This window comes from Chrysemys picta, chromosome 1 (genome assembly GCF_011386835.1).
Source record: "Chrysemys picta bellii isolate R12L10 chromosome 1, ASM1138683v2, whole genome shotgun sequence".
NCBI lineage: Eukaryota > Metazoa > Chordata > Testudines > Emydidae > Chrysemys > Chrysemys picta.
Window position 1 is genome coordinate 26,873,272 of NC_088791.1, and position 22,658 is coordinate 26,895,929.

At 39.7% G+C, this 22,658-nt stretch overlaps 1 protein-coding gene across 12 annotated transcripts in view; it reads right to left on the bottom strand.

Annotated features, from left to right (window-relative positions):
* Positions 1-22,658, bottom strand: part of ORC5 (origin recognition complex subunit 5) — a 167,181-nt gene that overhangs the window by 39,138 nt on the left and 105,385 nt on the right. The window lies entirely within an intron of this gene.

Consider the following 22,658-nt stretch of genomic DNA (forward strand, 5'->3'; position numbering starts at 1 on the left):
CAAGGTGCTAAAGGAGCACTCAAGGAACATAAAGCCATGAGGAAGATTTCCACACCCGAGCCATTCTTTTCAGATGACAAATCTGAGGAACTGCCCCAGATGGAGGAGTTGAGGAAGTTTTGGAACATACCAAAAAGTTAAACAGTAATAAGTCACTAGGACCAAATGGTCTTCACTCAAGAGTTCTGAAGGAACTCATATATGAAACTGTGCTATGTAACCTATTGTTGAAATCGGCCCCTGTAACAGGTGACTGGAGGATAGATAAGGTCATGCCGATTTTTAAAAAAGGTTCCAGAGGGAATCCTGGCAATTACGGGCCAGAAAGCCAAACTTCAAGTACCAAGAAAATAGGTTGAAACTATAGTAAAGAACAAAATTATCGCACACAGATAAACACAATATGTTGGGGAAGAGTCAACAAGCCTATTGTAAAGGGCCCTCGCTAATTTATTAGAATTCTTTGAGAAGTCAACAAGCATGTGGACAAAGGCGATCCAGTTGATATAGTGTACTTGGACTTTCAGAAAGCCTTTGACAAGGTCCCTCACCAAAGGCTCTTAAGCAAAGTAAACAGTCATGAGATAAGAGGGAAGGTCTTCTCATGGATCAGTAACTAGTTAAAAGATAGGAGGAAACAGTCAGTTTTCACAGGGGAGAGAGGTAAATAGCAGGGTCCCCCAAGGATTTATGCTGGGACCTGTGCTGTTCAATTTATTCAAAAATATTCTGGAAAAGGGGATAAACAGAGAAGTGGCAACGTTCGCAGACTGTACAAAATTACTCAAGATAGTTAAGTAGGAAGCAGACTGCAAAGAGTTACAAAGAATATCACAAAACTGGGTGAATGGGGAACAAAATGGCAGAGGAAATTAAATGTTGATAAATGCAAAGTAACACACACTGTTCTGTGATTCAGTCCATTAAACTGATAAGAACAGATACTACACTTGATAGTTGCCCTGTTCTGTTCATTCCCTGTGAAGCATCTGGCAGTGTTGGAAGACAGGATACTGGGCTAGATGGACCACTAGTCTGACCCAGAATGGCCTTTTTTTATTCATGGGTGGTGTGGAAAATGAGAAAAGAGGATAACAAAATAAGTGAGGAGTTACACACCAGTAAGAAGCGGGGAGGAAGAAAGGAGAAAGTGTTTCAGATGAGCCATACACAGGAAATGCTGCCTCCAAAAAGCCACTTCTGGAAGAAGTGTTAGGATTGGCGAACCATTTGACGAGGCAGGAATGAAAAAACAAACAAAAACAAAACATGAGTACAGAAAGGAGAAATATATTGGTGCAATGCTGCCACAGCTCTCTAAAGGAGCAGGTGGGAGCTTCAGCCTGGGACACTATTTCTGCAAATGCACAGGGATGTTCTGAAAAATTCATCCTGAAGTGCAATAAACCAAAATGCAAATATTGAACTGTAGGACACAGATTTAAGAGAGTCTTATATACCTGTGAATATATTCCATTAGAATGCAGCCTCATTTGTCCTGCTTAGCTGACGTACATCACAGCAGAGTGAGGACATCAGAATATACTGATGTAACTACTTCGGCCTTATTTTTAAAAAATATCTTGATTGCTCATTTGCTCCCTCTCTCTGTGATGCTGTGTGTCAGGGAGAAGGAGAAAAGATGCTCCTAGTTACTTACCCTCAGCTGGTGACAATGCACCATAACACAGTGACATTTTGTCATTCAGGATCTGACCAGGCAGAGAAGATATAATGGAAATAGTCCCATATTTCAAAAGCAAAATATTAACAAGTCTGTAAGTGATTAAATATAATGTACTAAATATATTGTACTAAAGAGTTTCTTAAGTAAGAGTGAATGCCTGAATTAGGCAACTGAATGCAAATTCAAACCATCAAGAAAGCAAGTACTTAACCACAGTAAATGTATGTGTAAATAAGCAAAGGAAAGCTAAAGGAATAAGGAGCCTTCAAACCTTCCTTACTGGTTAAAGTTATGCCCCAAAATTGATTACTTTAAAATATTATTCTAATCTCCTTAGTATTTCTTCAGCCGCCTAGTCTGTGGTGAGCAAAAACTAGGTTTGCTAGGAATGAAACAATGTTTATAAATAAGTATAACTATTTAATTTTGGTTTATAGCATAGGACAATACAAGTCTGAAAACTATGATAAGATTACTGCTTCATTTGTTCCCACAAACCTGAATATTGCAAAGATTACCATAGGTCTATAAATTATGTTAAAGGCAGCTGATTCACAATTCCTTTTGTTAGTGTCTATAGCACTTTGGAAAAGTGAGACTAGGAAATTACTCAAATTCTAATCTGCAAATCTCTCTGGTTTCATTTTAATGGCACTCCTCTTACCCCTAAATTTGTTATTTTATCGAATCCTTTAAGTTTAAGTCAGAAGAGTACATTTTTCTACATTCTTCACTCAATCAGGTCTTTATTCAGTCAATGAAGAAGCCTAATGGAGTAATCTGTTATTACAACTGCTATTTTACACCCCAGTGCACCATTATTGGCTAATCATTTTTGCAGGATATGCTTGCAGCTGGGCTCTTACATTCAGAGACTACCAATGAAAGCAGGTCATATCCTACAGAAGGAATGGCATGAGGCTCATAAAAGCTTCCAATGAACACACCATAAGCCTTGATAGCTTGGAGCTGGACCCATCTAAATATTATGTAGGCTGCAGAAATCAAAAGTGACCTTGCTGCTGCATTACAAATGTTCCAGTGCTGCATTAATAACAAATTGTGACCAATTTCCCCTACTCTCATCAAATACTGTATATGGAACAGAAGGTCAGTACCGTATTGTAAAATTGCTTACTAAATCCTCTGCCTATAAATCAGAAATACTATCAGGCTGGATACCAAGTTTCTGATTAATGTTTTAAGCTTAACGTGCTACAAGACACAAAAGTTTTGATCATTATTTAGAGTAAAACAAGGTTATTTACCTGGTCAACTGCAGCCCTCCAACTATGCTTCTTCCATAAATTTTCAGTAAGTTTAATGCAATGCACATGGGTCAAAAATCACTTTGTAGTGAATGTTTAAACAGAGAGTTATAAGCCTACAGGTTCAGGTACTGAGACTATGCTTAAAAAGCAAAGGTAGATAAGACTGCTATTTCCAGTTCATGCAGAGCAGCAAACACAGATTCCAAACTCTAAAGACACTGGAGAGAGAAAGAGTGTAGATCTAAGGAAGAAACAAGGTATGAGAATTGCAAATTACAGTTAAGCAACTTTCTTTTTCCCTTCCCCAAATTGCTTCCACAGCTCTCAACCCTGAAGACTAGCAAGCAGCAACCATTAAGGAATTAAGAGGTGCAATAATTAAACAAACACTGCCCTACTAATCTGGGCATCTGACTGCCCTCCACCTCTAAACAATAAAGCTTCTAGAAAGTGTGCTTTGAGTTCCAAGTGGCAGCTTGGCCAATATCTGCACCAGACATAAGCAGACAGACGAGCCACTTTTACTACAGATGACTGAATTCTAATGCTCACTCAGTGTGGGTCATATTCTAAACACTCAGCAATGCATGTGCGAGCCTGTTTGGATAAATGCTCCTTAAAGATTACTTGGGTGAAGAAAGCTGAGACTATTGAGATAGTTGCTAGGTAGGAAAACATGGGAGAGAATACAGGAATACTGATGTCCTGACGTACTGTCATCCTGATTAATGTATAAACAGGTCTTTTATATCTATCTATCTACTGTATATATAAACCCACTTAGATAGATAGATGTGTACAGATGTCATTTCCCCTATAGTGATCCCCAAAAGACAATGTCTAAGTGATGTCCTACAATGTTTTAATCCTAAAAAAATAAAACCCTAAAGCTGTTTTGACATCTAAAAAGGTCTGGAGTCTAAATTTTCCTGGATCAAAATGAAGTGTGGTAAAAAATATTTGGACGATGATGGTCTGAACCAAGTGGAACTAAGACAACAATCTAGTTATAAATTTGCAAAGAGAACAAAGGACAACTTAGAGTGAATGGTGGATCAGTCATTAAAGACTGCATTTCACTCACTCTTCTCAAAGATTTGATTGGAATTAAAAATCAAAACAGTAAAAATAAATAATAATACTTAGCTCTTATCCAGTGCTTTTTATCCACAGATTTTACAATTTCTTTAGTGGCAGGCAAAATAAAAAGCACTCTGCTAAAGGCTCAGAAGGTGACTCCATATGTTGTGAGCCCATAGAAATACATTCACCAGTTCTTAAAGGAATCTTATAAGATGACATGACTGAACACAGTGGAAGTGTCTGCTGCATGACATCATGGTCATGGGGCTAAAAGATGTGTGTTGTGGCTAGTCCAAGATAAATTATGTGGAAGCAGCCAGGCCTTGCATAAAACCTTTCTGCCAGATTTGGGGAATGTCATAAGCAGCAACTGTGTTTTGTCACCCAAGGCCATCACTTTCTCACTTTGTCTGCTGGCAGAAAACATTTTGTTGGGTTTTCTAGCAGCATGAGTTTCTTTCATTCATCAATTATCCTCATCCCCCTCACCTTCCCCAGCCAAGCTCAATCTATCTACCAGTCCCCTCACTTGTGCAGACACAATCTAATTCACATTACTGCTGGACTGCAAAATATCAAATCTATTATGAGCATCTTCCCCAAATGAAGAAAGGTTTAACACCTCTGCTAGCTAGTAAAGTATTCCCTGAAATGCCGGGAGGTCATTAGGAGACAAGTGCTTCGCTGGATACAAGCCCTACCTCCAGGGACATATATGGAGGAATCTACACTAAGCCTGAGTTTGCTGTGGATTCAAATAGATTCAGAGGGCTCAGGAGGAGGAGAAGACTGATATACACCAAGCACAGAAGCCTCAAATGACAGAGATTAAAGAGGAACATAGGCAAAGGTTGAAAATAGGGCAAACTAGTCAGGATCAAGCTGGCTGATTTTTTGTGGGGGGATAATACCAAAAAGATATGGAAGACAGAGTCCAATTCCACAAATGTCTACGAAGTGAAGTCTAAGGTAGACCTTATGCTACATAGGAGAAATAGGTGGCAGATGGTCTTGAAGCATCAAAACTACCACACTGGAATACCGAAGCATCAGAAATTGTATTGTAATGGGAAGCCAGATGTGTGACGGTAAACTGATGCAACAATATTTTGCTCCTGACACAGTTTTCTATTGTAGTTTTCTTGTGATTAAGGTATGAAAATTAAAAAAAAAAGACTTTTCAAAATATCTGAAAAAAACTTGAGAGTAAAGAACAAGTTAAGGAAAGATGTCTAATGGACAGAAAGTAGGGAAACAAACCCTTGTCACTCCACAGCCCTTATAAAAGGGCTAACCAGTAAAAAGGTTTGACACAGTCTCTAGTGTGTTAGTTCCAAAGCAAGCAAGTCTAGCCACCAAAACTGTGACTCTCAAATAGTGTGTGGATACGTAAGTTAAGCAGGGGCTCAAGAAAAGTCCTTCATACGGGGGCCTAAATACACTTTCCAAAATCTTAGCACACTGCTTACATTGGCTGATTCTTATGCCCTCCATTCACAAGCACTACTTTAGATTAATCTGATACAGAGACTGTACAGGTTCTGAGGTTCACTTGATGCACCAGGTGCACAGAAAAAAAAGAACAGGGTGGCGAACCTTTAAGTGCTAGTAGCAACTGAAAGAGAACTGACATCAGTTTGTACATTTAGGGGTTCTGAAATCCATGAAGCAGTGGCAGAATGTACCATATGCTGAGAGGGGGAAAAGAGATATATGTAACCCTTGAAACACCTTGGAAGTTCTGTCTGAGTCTTGTCCCCAAAGTTAAGACAAAAGAATGGGAATCCACTGCACCTCGTGTTTTCAAAAGAAACAATTTCAAATTACTGACATCTTTAAATATATTACTGCCCACACAATACAGAGCTATACTATTCTAGCACTTTGTGAAAATGTAACAGGGCAGCAGGACTCTTCTGGTAACTCACCCTGTCAGCAAGTTTTAGAACCCTGCATAAAGGCACTGACATTCTGCTTTACTCACAGGGGCACATGTGGCTCATGAACTTAAACTCTAGACATATGGGAGGTGGCAGTGACTTTCTAGACAGAGGGAATGGAGAGTTAGGACAGACGTATTCCTGTGATACCTAGTCACAGAGGAAGCAGAGACTATGTTTTCTGTTGTATTACTGTTTTTGGGTTACTAATAAAGCCAAACCCCAGGAAGGGAATGCGTTTGGATGTTAACTTGGGGTCTGTGCACTCCTTGGAGGATGGGGGACTTGATATATAATAAAAAGATTCCCATTAAAATTTCCATAGTCTACTAAATCTTAATAAGGTGATAATGCTATTTTATAACTAGCTTTGAAAAATATCAAAAGTTCAGGCAGTGTAAACCCTGGAAAGTAATCTGTTTTCAAACAGAAACACATAAAAATTTATTCCACATTTGGAAAGATATAAATGAAAGTAATTGTGCCTCTTAGCAAAAAATTTCAGTTGTCAAAGCTTTTTCTTCATAGCACGTATTACAGTGGCTGTATTTCATTGTCACAAAAGCTTGGAAAAAACATCTGGTGAGAACAGACTTGAAAGTAGCCAGAAAAACTGTGTGGGTGATTTTAAAAAAAGGACATTTATCAAGAATATTTTGAACAAAAGAAATTAGAAGAAATATTCTAAGACTGTTCTTTACAGAAAAGTAAAATTGGATGTAGTTATAATTTAATCTGAGTAGAAAAGACCACAGTAACAGTACAATGTTACATACCAGTGACTGAAATTTTCTGAAAGGGTAGTCAGGAAGTCCGGAGAAGAATTCTTGACCTTCAAGGCATGACGGAACAGGTGTAATAGCTATGCTGAAATCCAACGACTAAATTTCCCCTGAAATGTAGTTGTGTGAGAATGATCCTTGAAAAGTGTGTGTTTGGGTAGGTGGATTATCAAGGGCTAGGGGTTAAGAATAGCAAGTGGCTGAGGGTGGTACCCTGAAGAGAACAGACCTTCTGAAGCTCTACTGATCAAACTTAGAGGCCTAACTCCCAGGTATAACAGAAGCCATACTTAAGGGCAATATCTTTTTCACCAACCAGCTAAAGTATTTGCATCATTCCTTAAAGGGTAACAAAGACCAGCTTTGTCAGGCCATTAGGGCTGTGTGGAGGAGAAAAGAATTCCAGAAGTGAAGGACATTCAGTGAGAAGATCCTGCCTCTTACCGGGAAGATGATGACAAACTGGAGAACATTCACAGAAAAGAAATAATTGATTAGTGGCTGGATAGTCTGATTTACAAGGAAATATATGTATAGCCTGGCTAAGTGAAGATTAACTAATGGTAGGAAAAGTCCACCAATATAGATTATAACTGTATGACATAGAAGGGAGGGGAATTATTCAGCAGAGCTAAAGGAGGGGGGGCTATAAATAGAATCAATGGCATGAATCTAAAGGGGACAATTAGGCTGAGTATTAGGAAAACCTTCCTTATATAAGAGTTATTAGCCTATGAAACAGTTTCCCAGAGGGGTGATGGAAGCCCTACTGAGGGGTACTTGCAAAACCGGGCTACACAAACCACCAGTAAAAGCACAACAGAGAACAATTCTGCATTGGCAAAGAGATGTGCCACAAACAGAGGCAGATAAAAGGAGAGTTTTGGAGGGGGTAGCTGCAGACTCAGTGATTGAAGATAGTGGGATTTGGTGAGTGGTACATATAGTCTGCCTATAGTTTGTTGGTTGACTGTTCGTTTGTTTATTCTCTGTGTACAGGCTGCATAGCTGGGCTGTGGGCCGTGAGTAAGAAGGGTGCCTTGCTAAAAGCCCTGAGGCTCTAACCCTTGGAGCTTGGACCAGCTGCCAGCTGTTTGAAGATAGAAGTTAATTGCTCCCAGGTGGTCAGGGGGGTGAGCTGAGCTCCTCTAAGCAGGAAAAAACTTGTTATAAAAAATTACTGGCAAGGAGATCTCATGAGCCAAGAACAGAAGCAGCTAACAGGAGAGTTTTGGAGGAAGTTGAGAGAAGGCATTTTAGAGACCTTCCCTCCAGATTCAGCAGTGTGTGTGATGTCAAGATTGCCAACGATAGAGACCTGAAATGGTTGTACCATTTTCTCTTTCCTGCCCGCAGCCAGAAGGGATGTCCTGTACACAAAGTGTAAGTTGGTGGCTGTCCTGGAGGATTCTTGGATTGCGGGGGCATCTTGAGAAGCTATTGAGAATCACAGTAGCTGAGGAGTACCTCGGCAGCTAGGTTTGGAAAACAGCAGGTCCCCAGGTTCAATGAAGAATGAAGGTGGCCACCAAGGAATCAGGAAGAAAGAAGAAGTTAGAAAGCAGGCCAGGAGATTTGTAAGCAACAGATACAAGAATTCAAGGCAACATTCTACACAGCAGGAGACAGATGGGGATGGGCAGGCTGTGGTCACCAGAGAGAAGAAATGCAAGAGGAATTCCACACAGCTACAAATATAAATAGATACCAGGTCCTCAATGTGGAAATATCGAAGATACCTCTCAAGATCAGGCAAATCCAACAGATGAGAGAGCTGTACCGGGCACATGTGGATGGCAACTCGGCCCAACCTGTAAGAAAATTAAGCTTGCCCACAAAGAGTTGTCCAACCATCCAAAGAAGACAAATGATAGCTGTTGGAGATTCAGTTCTCTGAAGAACTGAAAGAACATTCTGCAAGGGACAAGTGGACAACAGGACAGTTTGTTGTCTTCCTGAGCCAAAAAATGAGACATCACTCTAAGACTGGATAGGCTTCTAATGTCAACGGGCAACATTCCGTTGGTGATGGTTCATATCGGCACTAATGACACTGTCTTGTGGGATAGTAGTAGTCCATCGCTGATGATAATGACAATATTGTTGCAATTCTCATCATGGCTATGCTATGCATATTTGAGGTTGATGCTAACCCACTGGAGACTGCTCTTCAAGTTATCTTTGAAGCACTTATATGGATGACCCTTTCTTTTTGTCCTACCTCAGCTCCCCATACAGGATCTGTTTTGGGAGGTAGTGGTCTTCCATTCTGATGATATGTTCAGTCCACCTACGTTGTGCTCTCAGTAGCATTTCCTCAAAGCTAGTTGTGTTTGCTCTCTCAAGTACCTTAATATTGGTCACTCTGTCCTGCTGGCAAATGCTCATTATTGAGCAGAAGGAGTACATGTGAAATTGCCCAAACTGTTTAATGTGCTGTCTATAAAGAGTACATGTCTCAGAACCATCCAGAAGAGATGTTAGGACCACTGCACTATAGATTTTCAGTTTGGTGGAGAGATGAATGTTGTGTTGCTCAGGACTTTTGTTCGGAGTTAGCAAAAGGCCAGGCTGGCTTTACTGATTCTGGAAACTATTTCCTTATCAAGGCAACTGTCACTAGAGATGGTTATGCCCAAATACTTGAACTGATCCACATTTTTCAGCTGTGTGCTTTGGATGGAGATGGCTGGTGCTGGAGCACTGGAACAAGGTGGTGGTTGGAACAAGACCTCTGTCTTACCAAGACTGATAGTAAGGCCAAAGAGCTGGGATGCTCTTGCCTTGTGGGATATCTCACAGATAACAGATGACTTCAGGGAACTCAGAAGCGTGCTGAAGAATATCCAAGTCTTCTTCTTTGAGATCGTTCCTGTCTCGTGAGCAAAAGAAGACAGAAGATTCTAGAAGTGAACCGCTGGTAGGTAAGCGGTGTAGGGTTTTGATTTTGTGGAACATCCTTCTACGGTGAGATGGCTGTATAGTTTGGATGGCCTTCGCCTCAGTAGAAGGGGAACCAATCTTCTCGGGGGCAAACTGGCTAGAGTAGTCAGGAGAGCATTAAACTAATAGCAAAAGAGGAGGGTAAAAAGATGGAAGATAAGAACTCAGACCAAAATTGAAATTTTGAAAACAAAATTAATCAAGGAACCAGAAGACATGAAGAGAAAAAAATCTTGAATTGCCTGTACACTAATGCCAGGAGCCTGGGTAACAAAAAGGAGGAACTGGAATTGCTCATTTATGAGCATAAGTTCGATCTAGTTGATATTATTGAAACCCGGTGGGATGATTGGCACTATTGATATATTAAAATCAATGCTTATAACCTATTTAGGAAGGACAGTGTGGGAAAAAGGGGAGGGAAAGTGGCACTATGTCAAAAATGGTATTACCTGTTTCTAAGTTACTGATAACTTGGAAGAAAATGATCTTGGAAAAAAACTGTATGATCATTGTGAATTTTGATTTGAGTGACATATGCTGGACATCTGATGCTGCCAGCACTAAAACATCCTTGGAATTTCTAAACATTATAGATGACAATTCCCTAATGCAAGAAGTGTTGCAACCACATGGGGAAATTCGTCATTGGACCTTGTATTAACAGATAAAGAGGAACTGATTGCTTAGGAACAAGTGACCATGACCTGATCACATTTATAGTGTTCAAGCAGAAAAAAGTCAGATCAGTATACACTTGGTGCTTTAATAGGGCCAATTTTAAAACCTGAAAACCATTAAGCCAAATCAGCTGGGAGGAAGAATTTAATCAGAAAAATGTAAATGATAATTGGGTAACATTGAAGAGCATCTTAATAGATGCCCCAAAAGCCACAATACCATAAAAAAATGATCTTATTTAGAGAAGTGAAGGCAACAATAAAAAAAATAAAAAATGATCTATAACAAATGGACAAAAGGGAAAGTTGATAGTAATTAATATAAATCAGAAGTTAGGAACTGCAGAAAATTGATAAGGGAAGCAAAGGGACACAAGAGAAACTCTAGGGCCAGCAGTGTTAGGAACAATAAAAAGGAGTTTTTTAAATACATAGGAAGAACATACACAAAGAATCCTGACAATAATACTGGACCATTACTAGATGGAAGTGGTAGAACTGTTAATAATAATGCAGAAAAGGCAGAAGTGTTCATTAAATATTTCTGTTCTGTATTTGGGGGGGAAATAGTTGATATAGTCCTATATTGTGATAACACTGTTTCCATTCCACTAGTATCTCTGGAGGACGTTAAACAGAAGTTACTAATGTTAGACATTTTTAAATCAGCAGGTCCGGATAATATTGTGCCAATTTTTAAAAAGGGTAAATGAGATGACCTGGGTAATTATAGGCCTGTCAGACAGACATTGATCCTGGACAAGATAATACAGATGCTGATATGGGACTCTATTAATACAGAACTAGAAGGTAATATAATTAATGCCAATTAATATGGGTTTATGGAAAAGAGATCTTGTCAAATTAACTTGATACATTTTTTGATGAGATTACAAGTTTGGTTGATAATAGTAATAGAGTTGACGTAATATACTTAAACTTCTGTAAGGCGCTTGACTTGGTACCACACATTTTGGTTAAAAAATGACATAAAACAATATAAAACTAACATGGCACACATTAATGGGTTAAAAATTGGTTTCAAAATGTAACTGTCAACAAGGAATTGTCATTGAGTGGGTATGTTTCCATTAGGGTCCCACAGAAACTAGTTCTTGGTCCTATGCTATTTAACATTTTTATTAATGATCAGGATGAAAACAAAATCATCAATGATAAAGTTTACATATGATACAAAAATTTGGAAAGGAGAGATCACTGATTCAGAGCGATCTGGATCGCTTGGTAAGCTGGTCTCAAGCAAACAATATCTGTTTTAATACAGCTAAATGTAAATGTACACATCTAGGAACTTAGAATGTAAGGCAATACTTACAAGATGGCAGACTATCCTGGGAAGCAGTGACTCTGAAAAAAGTGTGGGGGTCATGGTGAATAATCAACTGAACACGAGCTCCCTGTGACACGCTGTGGCCAAAAAAGCTAATGCAATCCTGGGATGCATAAACAGGGAAATCTCAAGTAGAAGTAGAGGTTATTCTACTTCTATATTTGCAACTGGGGCAACTGCCACTGGAAAGCTGTGTCCAGTTCTGGTGCCCACAGTTCAAGAAGGATGTTGATAAATTGGAGGGTTCACAGAAGAGCCATGAGAATGATTAAAGAAGTAGAAAACATGCCTTATAGTGACAGATTCTAGGATTTCAATCTATTTAGCTTAACAGAGAGAAGGTTAAGGGGGCACTTGATTACAGCCGATGGGTATCTACATGCAGAACAAATATTTAATTATGTGCTCTTCAATCTAGCAGAGAAAGATGTAACATGATCCAATGGCTGGAAACTGAAGTTAGACAAATTCAGACAGGAAATGAGGACAATTGTTTATCATGAGAGTAATTAACTATTGTAATAATTTACGTGCAATCACGGTGGATTCTCCATCATGGACAATTTTAAAATCCAGACTGGATGTTTTTCTAACAGATATGATCTAGAAATTGTGTGTTATACAGGAGATCAGATTAGACGATCACAAGGGTCCCTTCTGGCCTTGGAATCTATGCATCTAGATGATCTAATAGATATTTTCCATCTCTGGAACCTACAGTTCTCAATTACCCTGCCCAAAAAGAGAGTGCTAATAATAACTCTTTAGTTTGGCTTACTTTCAACCACAACTTTCATCTGTTTTATGGTTTTGAAACCAAAATCTATTGAAAAATGAAGGACTTTCATTCTCCAATTAGGGTATGACATACTTGGGTAAGTGCCTTCTTACTGTTCTCTTTCTGAAGCATATTAAAATGTACATAAATCGTAACATTTTGCAGCCTAATGAAAATACATTGCTCTTTTAGAGCAAAAAAATTAACATTGTTGGCTGCACTTGCTGAAAACCCACTGCTGCTGGTAGTTAAATTCATACAGATGTTAAAGCCACTATTATGTAACGAAAGGCAGTTTGAAAACCAGATGTCATTTAGAAAACACATTTCAGGCAAAATGACTGTGCAGAACTAGTCTCATGGAGTTAAATTCAATGACCCCAGTACAAATTATGCTAGCATAAAAAGCTGTTCAAAATGATTCAGTCAGAAGCAGTCCCAGAGTATGTTCTAATGAATGTTCAGTATGTCAGCTTTTGTAAAACCAGAAGAAGCACTTCCTTCTAAAAATTATTTGAACAATGAGTAAGGTTAAGATTTTGTCAAGGTTATTTTTAGTAAAAGTCATGGAGAGGTCACAGGCAATAAACAAATATTCACGGAAGTCTGTGATCTGTCTGTGACTTTTACTAAAAATATTGGGGAGGGGGCTGACGGGATGACTGAAGTCCAAGGCGGAGGGGCTGAGAACCCTAGCCCTGCTGCAGAGAGAGGGTGGGGCAGCACCAGCTGCCCATGGGACTTTGGAGCTCTGGGGTCTCCCCACGGCCTGCAGTGGCTTGTCTACACTGATTGTCAACCTGAGGTTAAAAATTTTCTAAGCCAGGCTTGAATCCGGGGGCTCTGGCGTCCATACTGCAGTACGCAGACCAGAGTCCAACTAACCATGTCCCAGACTTCTTAGTGCCTCCTGAAATGTGGCCACTCTAGGCCTTTCATCACAGTGCAGCACAGTCTCCACCCTGCACATTACAGGAAGTTCTTCTGGGTTGTCGTTTTGGTCTGTGCACTCCCAGCACCCTGAGCCAGCAACATGGAGAAGGCATCATTTGAAGAACTTATCTCGCTTCTGCTTTTGCTCCGTTACAGGAAACCAGCTAAGCTTCCATGAGACGCTGGAGCACATTGTGGCAGTATTTTTTGAACCCACCAAAGGCACCTGACAGAGCTAATGCATCAGGAGAAGGAGACAGACATGTCAGACTCAAACTGGCTGATACTCCTCACAACTCTCAGTATAGCTGCAGCTAGCAGTTCTGGAGCACAGCCACAAGCATAGACTGGTGGGACCACATCATCTTGCAAACCTGCGATGACCAGCAGTGAGTGCAGAACTTTTGCATGAAGAAAGCTACATTTCTGGAGCTTTGTGAGCAGCTTGCCCTGACTCTCCAGTGTAAAAACACACACGAGGCCAACCTTGCTGGTCAAAAAGTGGATTGCTACACTCTTTTGGAAGCTGGCTACCCCATACGACTACAGGTTCATTGCCAACCAGTTTGGTGCTGGAAATTGGACTGTAGGTAAAGTGGTGGTGGAGTCTATATTCATGGACAGGCTGGGACACTATTCCACCAAATGACATTGTCATGAAGGGAGTTTCTGTCCCCCACGCTTATTCTGGGGGACCCTGTGTACCCTCTTTTGCCTTGGCCTATGAAACTGTATCGATATCAGAGACCTGGAAAAAGAAGGTTTAATTATACTCAGCAAATTATACTCAGCAGGTTGTTGAAAGTGTATTTGGCAGATTGAAATCTGGTTGGAGATATCTACAGACACATTTAGATTCCAGTGCCATCAATGTGGTGCACATTATTGTGGCTTGCTGTGTTCTTCACTATCTTTGTGAAGCCAAAGGTGAGCTATTAACCTTTGATTAGAACTATGACAGTAATGGATTGCTAAATCGGTACACTCAGCCAGAAAGTGCACCTATCACAGCTGGAGCTGGATGCATCCAGGTAACAGAAATAAGGTGTGCTCCCACATTATGGACTTGCAAGGGCCAATGGAAAAGGGAAAATAGTACCTTTATGAATGTGCTGGGTGTGTGATTGTTTATGGGGATTGATTGCCATGCAACATACTTATGAATAACCTGACCGCTTACCATGTGCCATTACCACATCAAAACACCAGTAACAAGAAAACCTTTTAAAAAGTGCACAGTGAAACCATGTACAAGACAGAGGCCCCCCGCTTGTTGCTTGTTCTCTGGTCCCCCCCCCCCTTCTCCTTTCCTTCTTTCCATATTTGCTGTGCACTTGGTATCAGGGGAGGGGTGGAGGCATTCATGGGGGAGGGAATAAATATGGAGGACTGCATGGGGCACAGTTGCCCTGCACACTCACTCACATGGCCTGACTGCATGGACCATCCAGCCATGGAGTCGTTCAAGCTGTTCCTGGACTTCAACACAGATTACCACCGAGGGGAATCAAGCTGTGGTGTGGGTGGAGCAGGAGCCAGTACTCTTGCAGCCATCAGTGACAGGAGCCACTCAAATAGTTCTTTGTATGGAGCTCTGTCATCCTACCCTAGCTACCATGCCTATTCCAGGAACTGCAAAGCAAATACCTGCTCCCATGCTGCAGCCCTGTCCTCAAGCTGCATAGCCTTCCTACTGGCCTCTCAGTATGCCCTTCCACTAGCTTTGTCTTTGGTACTAGGCCTGCTTGTTGGCCCTGTCCAAAACTTCAACCAGCAGTTCATCAGAGAAACAATTCCCCTTGGAAAGGTTCGCAAAGATGTGGTGACCTAGGCTTCTGCTGCATTGTGAGCGAGCCGTGAAGATATTGCAGCCAGTAAAGGTTGAGGGGCCTGGAACAGGACAAGACACAGAGGATTTATGACAGGTTGGATGCGTGGCCCCCCCCCGGGATGCCACCTGATGTGCTGGGGTTTCACTGAGCCCACCTGCTCCACTAACCTGGGCTCCCTCTCCCTGTTTTGCTGAATCAGGTTCTCCGGCCTCTGGCAGCACACACACACAGGTATGGACACACCAGCTGTAGAATCACACAGAGTCTGCAAGCAGCTCTCTATGGGAAGATTCAGCTCGGAAATTGCCCAGCACTCAAGTGCACACCCCCTTTGGGGAGTAAACCAAAATAATATTGTCTTGCACTGCCTAGAAAAGTCTGCACAGCGCAAGCTCATAAAAATTCACCCTCCCCCTCAATGTGGAGAGAGATATGCACAGCTTCTTGCCCCCTCCCCACCAATATAAATTGCATAAATTGGATTATATTATAACAAGAAATAAGTTTATTAACTATAAAAGGTAAATTTTAAGTGATTATAAGGGATAGCAAACACAACAAAACAGATTACTAAGCAAAAAATAAAACAAAACATGCATACTAAGCTTAAGATCTTAAAGAGACTGTAATTCAAGAAGTAATTTCTCACCCTAAATGTTGCTTTTGGGCCGGTTGCAGAAATTCTTGAAGGTTAGCTACCCTGCTTGCAGCTTAAATCATCAGACACCATATTCACAGACCAGATCCCTTTTCCAGCCTGGGTTCAGTACTCCTCCCCCTTTCCCTTTGTCCTTGTTCCTTAGGTGTTTCCAGCAGTCATCCTGGGTGGGGATTCAGTGAAGAGTGAACCAAGTTCAACTTACACCCCAGCCTTAAATAAGATTTACATAAGGTGGGAATCTTTTGTTTCCTAGTCGTGACCTCCCCCTCCTTTTAGTGGAAAACTACTAGAAGTCCAAGATGGTGTTTAGTACCAAGTGACATGACCACATGACCTAATAGTGTCATGACTTGTGACAATACTGGGTGGTTACAGAGCAACATACCTACAAGGAGGGTAATGTAAGGTTATTATTTCTAACAAACAGGAATGCCCTAGCAAAAATGTGCACTATGTACCTTTCCAGAGATTTGTATGTAGATGGCACAGGAGTTTGTTGCAGTATGTCTACACACAATTGCCCCCATGTATGTTGCCATGTTGGCTATTTTGCTGCTGAACTGCATGGCCAATATCTAATCTGCTGACTATTGCTGCCCCTTTTGGGAACCTAACCTGCTTTGCAAGATTTTCTCTTCTTCTGAAGATTTGTATTTTTTAGTATTTCCCCCCATATGTATAATTTTGCATTTGTTCAGGTTAAACTTTTTTTTTTTTTTTTTTTTTTTTGCTATTTTAAGCTTGGTCCCTCTGTATCAATTCTTTATGCTAGTGATGGTTGCAATACCACACAATTTAAGGAGCATCTGCAAATATCAATATGTTATTAGCACCCTTTTCCAGATTATTCCTGTAAGTATTAAATAAGACTAGGCTTAGTGTCAATAACCGTCGTGCTGCACTGGCCAACACCAAATTCAATGAATAGCTTTTTGTTACTGCCTTTTTCAATCCTTGTAAGAATGCTCATATCCACGCCAATTTGAATTAACTTTTCAAGACAGACACACAAACAAATGCTTTCCCAAACTCCAGATATTTTGTACCACCCCCATCCCCACTAAGTGTTTATTTCTGCCATAAAAATCCATTGAGTATGTCGGACACCGTTGGTTCTTTATAAGCTGATGCTGTTTAGAATAATTTTCCTGTTATCCTCTAGACATTTATGGATTTTCAAATATATGTTCTATTATGTTGTTACTAGAGACTGAAGTTAAAATGTCTTTGAATAGTAATTGCCAGGATCTCACTCGGGAAAAAAAAATCTGTACACTTTTGCTTTAACAATCCTCATGCAATGTCCCAGTTATTATAGCATGTCTTACTATATTAGTTAGCACATCTCTCTAAATCCACACTAAGCCACCCTACTTGTTTGAGTAATCAACCTGTTATGTCTTGTCTTTTAGACTGTAAGCTATATGGGGCAGGGAATGTCATTTAATATCTTTGCACAGCATATTGTGACTCCACACTGGTTTAAGGCCTTTAGGCATTATGGCAATATAAATGCTAAATAAATAAATATTTGTATAACACCACAACTCTACATGATGTTTTACAGAGATTTTTTTAAAGTGACATAGTCACTGCTGCAAAGAGCTTAAAATCTAAAGCTCTGATCCTGTAAACTCTGCCATATCTGCAAGCCCCTCTGCTTGTTTGGAGTCCCATTGGCTTCACTGGCGCTCCACAAAGGTGCAGGAGTCTGTGTGCGTGGGGCAGTCTGCAAGAGTGGATCCTAAATTAGAAGACCATCTTTATACTCTACAGAAGACATACTGGGGCTTTAAAAAATAAAAACCAGAGTCATTTTATAGGGAATGAATTATAAAATTTAATATTTTAAGTAGAACTTAAGGCAGGGTAAGCGGGAGGAGCAGACAGCAATATAAGGGCAGAAGTCAGAAAAAAAGGGGGTTTGGAAGAAGGAGAGCAAGGATCTTTGGGATAGGTTTTCTGTGACTTACAAAAAAGTAACTGGTTCAGGAAGTTCATTAACTAATGAAACCCTAATACACTGGAATGTATGCCAATACTAACTGGGCTTACTGATTTATATACAACATATTTCTTTTTCCAGTATTCTCTTACTTACTTTTTATCTATAACTTTTCTGTCAAGCTCTTCATTACTTTCTAATTTTCCCTCCTACTTTTCCCTGTTTTTCTTATAAAATACCAGTATTAGGGAGGAAAATGCAGTTCAGTGGCTCAGTCATTTTAGAATTGTAATGAATTTAATCTCTCTCTTTTTTTTATTAATGGACCTACTTTCTCTTTAGCATTTCTTCTTCCCTTGATAAATTGGAAAAACCCTTTTAATTCCTTCAATAACTTTGGGAAACATTAACTCATTTGCTTTTCTGCTGCCTGTATCTTTACACTGCAAGACTTAGGTGATTGGATATAGGGTTTCACTCCACTTTGCTGTTTCCAGTGCAAGGTTTTCTACAGTCAAATCTAGGAGCAGGACCTCATGAAATCACATGGGTCACTTATTTTCCAGTGAAGCAGTAACCGGTTTCTTGGAATGGTTAGATATGGGTATTGGAGTCAGAGGAACTGAAATCTACCCCTGTTCTTCAATCAATCCTTTTGGCCTTGGGCAAATCACAACCTCTCTGTGCCTCCATTTATTCACCTGTAATATGGAAATAATACATAGCTACCTCACAGAGTGATGCAAGGATCAATTAATGCTTATAAGATACTTTGAGATCCACTAATGAAAGGCACTGTAGAGATACGAATTATTTGTTAAATCAAAGTGTCTTTTAGGAAGCAGCAGCTTTTTTCCACGCTCAAGGATTTTAATTGCACTTCAAAGTAGGTTAAAGGTTGTAGATTTCTGGAACTGCTCTCGTGAGAGCCTTGGATGCAGAGGTGCAGCTTCCCATTGTGACCTTCTGAAATCTAGGAGGATAGGGAACTGAGCCAGCTCACTCTGCTTCCCCGTGTTCGGGTACCCTCAACACCTGGAACCTGTTAGGTCTCAAAGGAGCCTGTCAAAAGTGTTTCACGATTGACTGTATGAGACATTTGCTGAGAGCACTAGGAGTATGGATATGGAAGTATTTCCACTGTCCATGGCAAGGAGATCATTTACAACTACATCCCAACCATTACCTTCTCTGTGTCATAACTGGGTCTAAAACAAGACTGGGAATGGTCCAGGAAGGTGAAAATAACCAAAACGTTAGCCAGGAAGGGTAGACTGGATAACAGGTGATGGCTGGCTAGCTCAGCTATGTCAAATGAGGTTTTTCAAGGTATTAACTGGACTATTTTGTGTGGGAGAATGCTTTCTTCAAAGGATGCATTTATTATTTATATAGCCAAGGCCCCAAACATTCTTGGCTACCTGTCAGAAGCCTGTTAGCCAAGCCAGCCAGAAGATCAGAGTCATATGCGGATGCACAGATTTCCTTTAAGTATTTCAAGGATGTCTTAAGTCTTGTCTACATGGTGCATTACTCCACACTATAGGAGTATAAATTCTAGTGCACATTAGCAGTCATGCACTAACTAGCCTATGTGGATTCTGCTGGTGCACACTGAAAGTTTTCTAGTGCACATTAATATAGTACTTTTTGAAACAGAACCACATTAATGTGTACTAGGGAAGTTTTAGTGCATGCCAGCAGGTCCACATGGGCCATTTTGTGTGCAACACACTCATGTGCATTAGAATTTACATCCTTCTAGGGTGGACAAAGGCACTATCTAGACAAACTCTTCACTTGCAATTGGGCCAGAACCTGAGAAGGAATGTGTTGTGCCAGTGACCATGTGCACCACCCTCATATCCTAAGATCTGGAAAGGTCATTCTGGATTTGCATAATCTTTTCTTTGAAATATGTTTGCAATTCCTCCTGACAAGTGATGCTGGTGCCTAAGGGTGCATTGTGGGTCCTGAGTTGATTGACAGTACAAAATAGATCTCCAGGGTATGACTTAGAGACTGCTGTAATGGAGGAAATATGGATCTTCTGGCCTCCTCAGTGGCTAGGGATTACAATGGAAGGAAATCCTTGAGTTAGAATTGGTCAGACTTTGCCTATGTTTTTCTCCATCTGCTCTGAAGCGTCTTTCATTTGTACTTCCTCTGTATCAGGACAGTAAAAATTCTGTAACAAAACATTTTGATACTACCACTGGTGGATGCAATATAAAAATCTAGATAGATAAAAATGGTAACCTTAAATATAATGCTACTGTATACTCTAAGTATAAGAAGTATACAATCTACATTTGTGAAAGGTCTTAATACTCTCATTCCACTAAGTTACATTGAACACTATCTCAACAAAATTAAAAGTGCAACTAGAAATCTGCTCTACGTGGTGTTATTATCTTTTTACCCTTGCCCTGCTCTATAAGTACGTTTAAAAAAAAAAATAGGTTACACCAAAGAGTAAGTCAAATGTGGGCCTTAGTTTTTAAAAGCGCCTCAACCTGGCCTCTGATGGTGTGAGTGTAATTTTGCATTCACAAAAAGTTGAATCCATTTAAACAGCTAATGACCTAATTTTTGGACAAAACAATACATAGCTACATGCTCTGAATAACATCAAGAAAACCAGAGGCTGCTTCTCAAAATCAGGCCTTTGGGAACAAGATTTTAGACAAAATTACTCATGTGCAAGGTGTTAGGAAAATCATATTCAACATACATTGCTCCCTTCAACAAAGAAGTTTTTAAAACTTGTGCTAATTGCAATCTATTTTTGGATGCTTATGATAATTAAATGTTGAAGGGTTATTGATTCAATCTGTCATAAGGAAACAAGATATTAAGATTTTTTAATTAAAATAAGCACCTCAGGAGTATTTGACCTAAATACTTTTGAAATATTGAAAAGACATTTTATCGACAAGGCTAGACAAACAAAGTATGTGGGAGTTTGACATGTGAGTCTTCTTTAAAAATGACTATTTAAAAACATTATAAGAGTTCCATATTTATGATCTTTCAAGATTTCCAACTCAAATTATCAAATGTGCTCAGTTTACAAGTAAAAATATGATTTTCCCCCATCGTTACCACTCCTGCAAAAGTCACCCTGAAATTCAAGTTGGATTCTTGCGAATCCATAGCCCATCACCAGAAACAAAGAGTCACTGGCCACATTCTGCCTTCAGTTCTACTGTACAACCTCAGTGTCTTCAAAGTTTGCCCTCAGTAACACCTGTGCAACCTCACTCTGCTGGAAAGGTGTAACAGAGGACAGAATTTGACCCTATATTTGTTTTGACTATACACAGGACAGCAAACACACACTGTTCTGATGGCTTGCAGTAATATTAAAATAAGTTAAAAAAAATAGGAACAACTGGTGTCACTTAAGTAAGCAGGTATGACTTTGAATATATATATGGATCAAACCTGTTAAAGAGGTGACATTTTTACATAGTGTTTATATAGCAGAATTAGACTTTAAAAGGTTATGTTAACTCATGGAAGGTGCCACATTGTTCATCAATGAATGCAGATCATACTATGAATTACAAGAGAAATTTGTTATAAAATTGAATATAAATACTAGAAAATTCAATAAAGCTTATTCCATAGCTCACAACTCATGACAAGATGTGCACACATGCTTTCATTTATACTATTTCAGCTTGTGTTTAACTTCAACAAACAAATGAGACTAATAAGAATTTCCCCAGATTTACCTATGCATTTCTACATAAGACACCAACTAGAATTAGTTTTGGTATGTGATGTTAGAGTAAGCAGATCCTGTTAGACATTTTCATTTACAAAACCTGGACATTTAGGCCCACATTCCAATACCCTTGTTCATACTGAGTAGTATTCTCAGACAGGACTAGATTGTAGTCCCCTCTGCACAGTGACACACCATACCACCAATTCCCGGACATGGGGAGTAGCAGGTTCTGCAAAGCCACTACATCCCCACCTCACACAAGTGAGTAGAAAGGGGAAGAGCCTTGGACCACCCTCCCAACATGTCCAAGACCATATTGATGCTGGTGCATCACAGATGATAATCTGTGCCAGGTTTAAATGTCCATTTACTCCTTTCCTGGAGCAGTGGGAAGACAAGGAGGTGACTCTGGGAGTCACAATCTTCCTCCTGGACTGCTCCGAAGCTATGTCACAACATTGTCCCTTACTACAATCACATTGCAAACTCATTATTCTACCCCTAAGTGATTAGTTTCATGATAATCAATAAGAACAGAGGCTCTGGAATATGGCTTTTATTAAAGGCATATACGTAAACTGCAAGTAGTTTAAATTTATAATATAATATAAATTAAGAATATAACCTTTATTCCATATGTACTAATAAGCCATGAAATAGTAACATTTTAACCTTCATCTTCCCTTAAATACATATGTTGCATGTAATTACAGAAAATATCCTTTAAAAATCCTTCTCAAATGAAAACATAGAAAAATAATCAAAGAACTATCAGTTTTCCATCATTTTCTTGTTTCTCCCCCCCCCTTTAAAATGAGGCTTTATCATCAGATAAATAAGCATAAAACATCTGTCAGCACCTTATTTTACAAAATTGTTCTTCAACACTTTCCTAATTCAGTTTCTGTGATCATTTAATACAAAGATTAAATTTTGCTAGTCATATCACAGATAATTTTGGTTACTGAACTACCGTACTTTATCTAGGGAAAATGTGATTTCAAGCATTTAGTTCAAGTACTTCTGTTCCACAGAG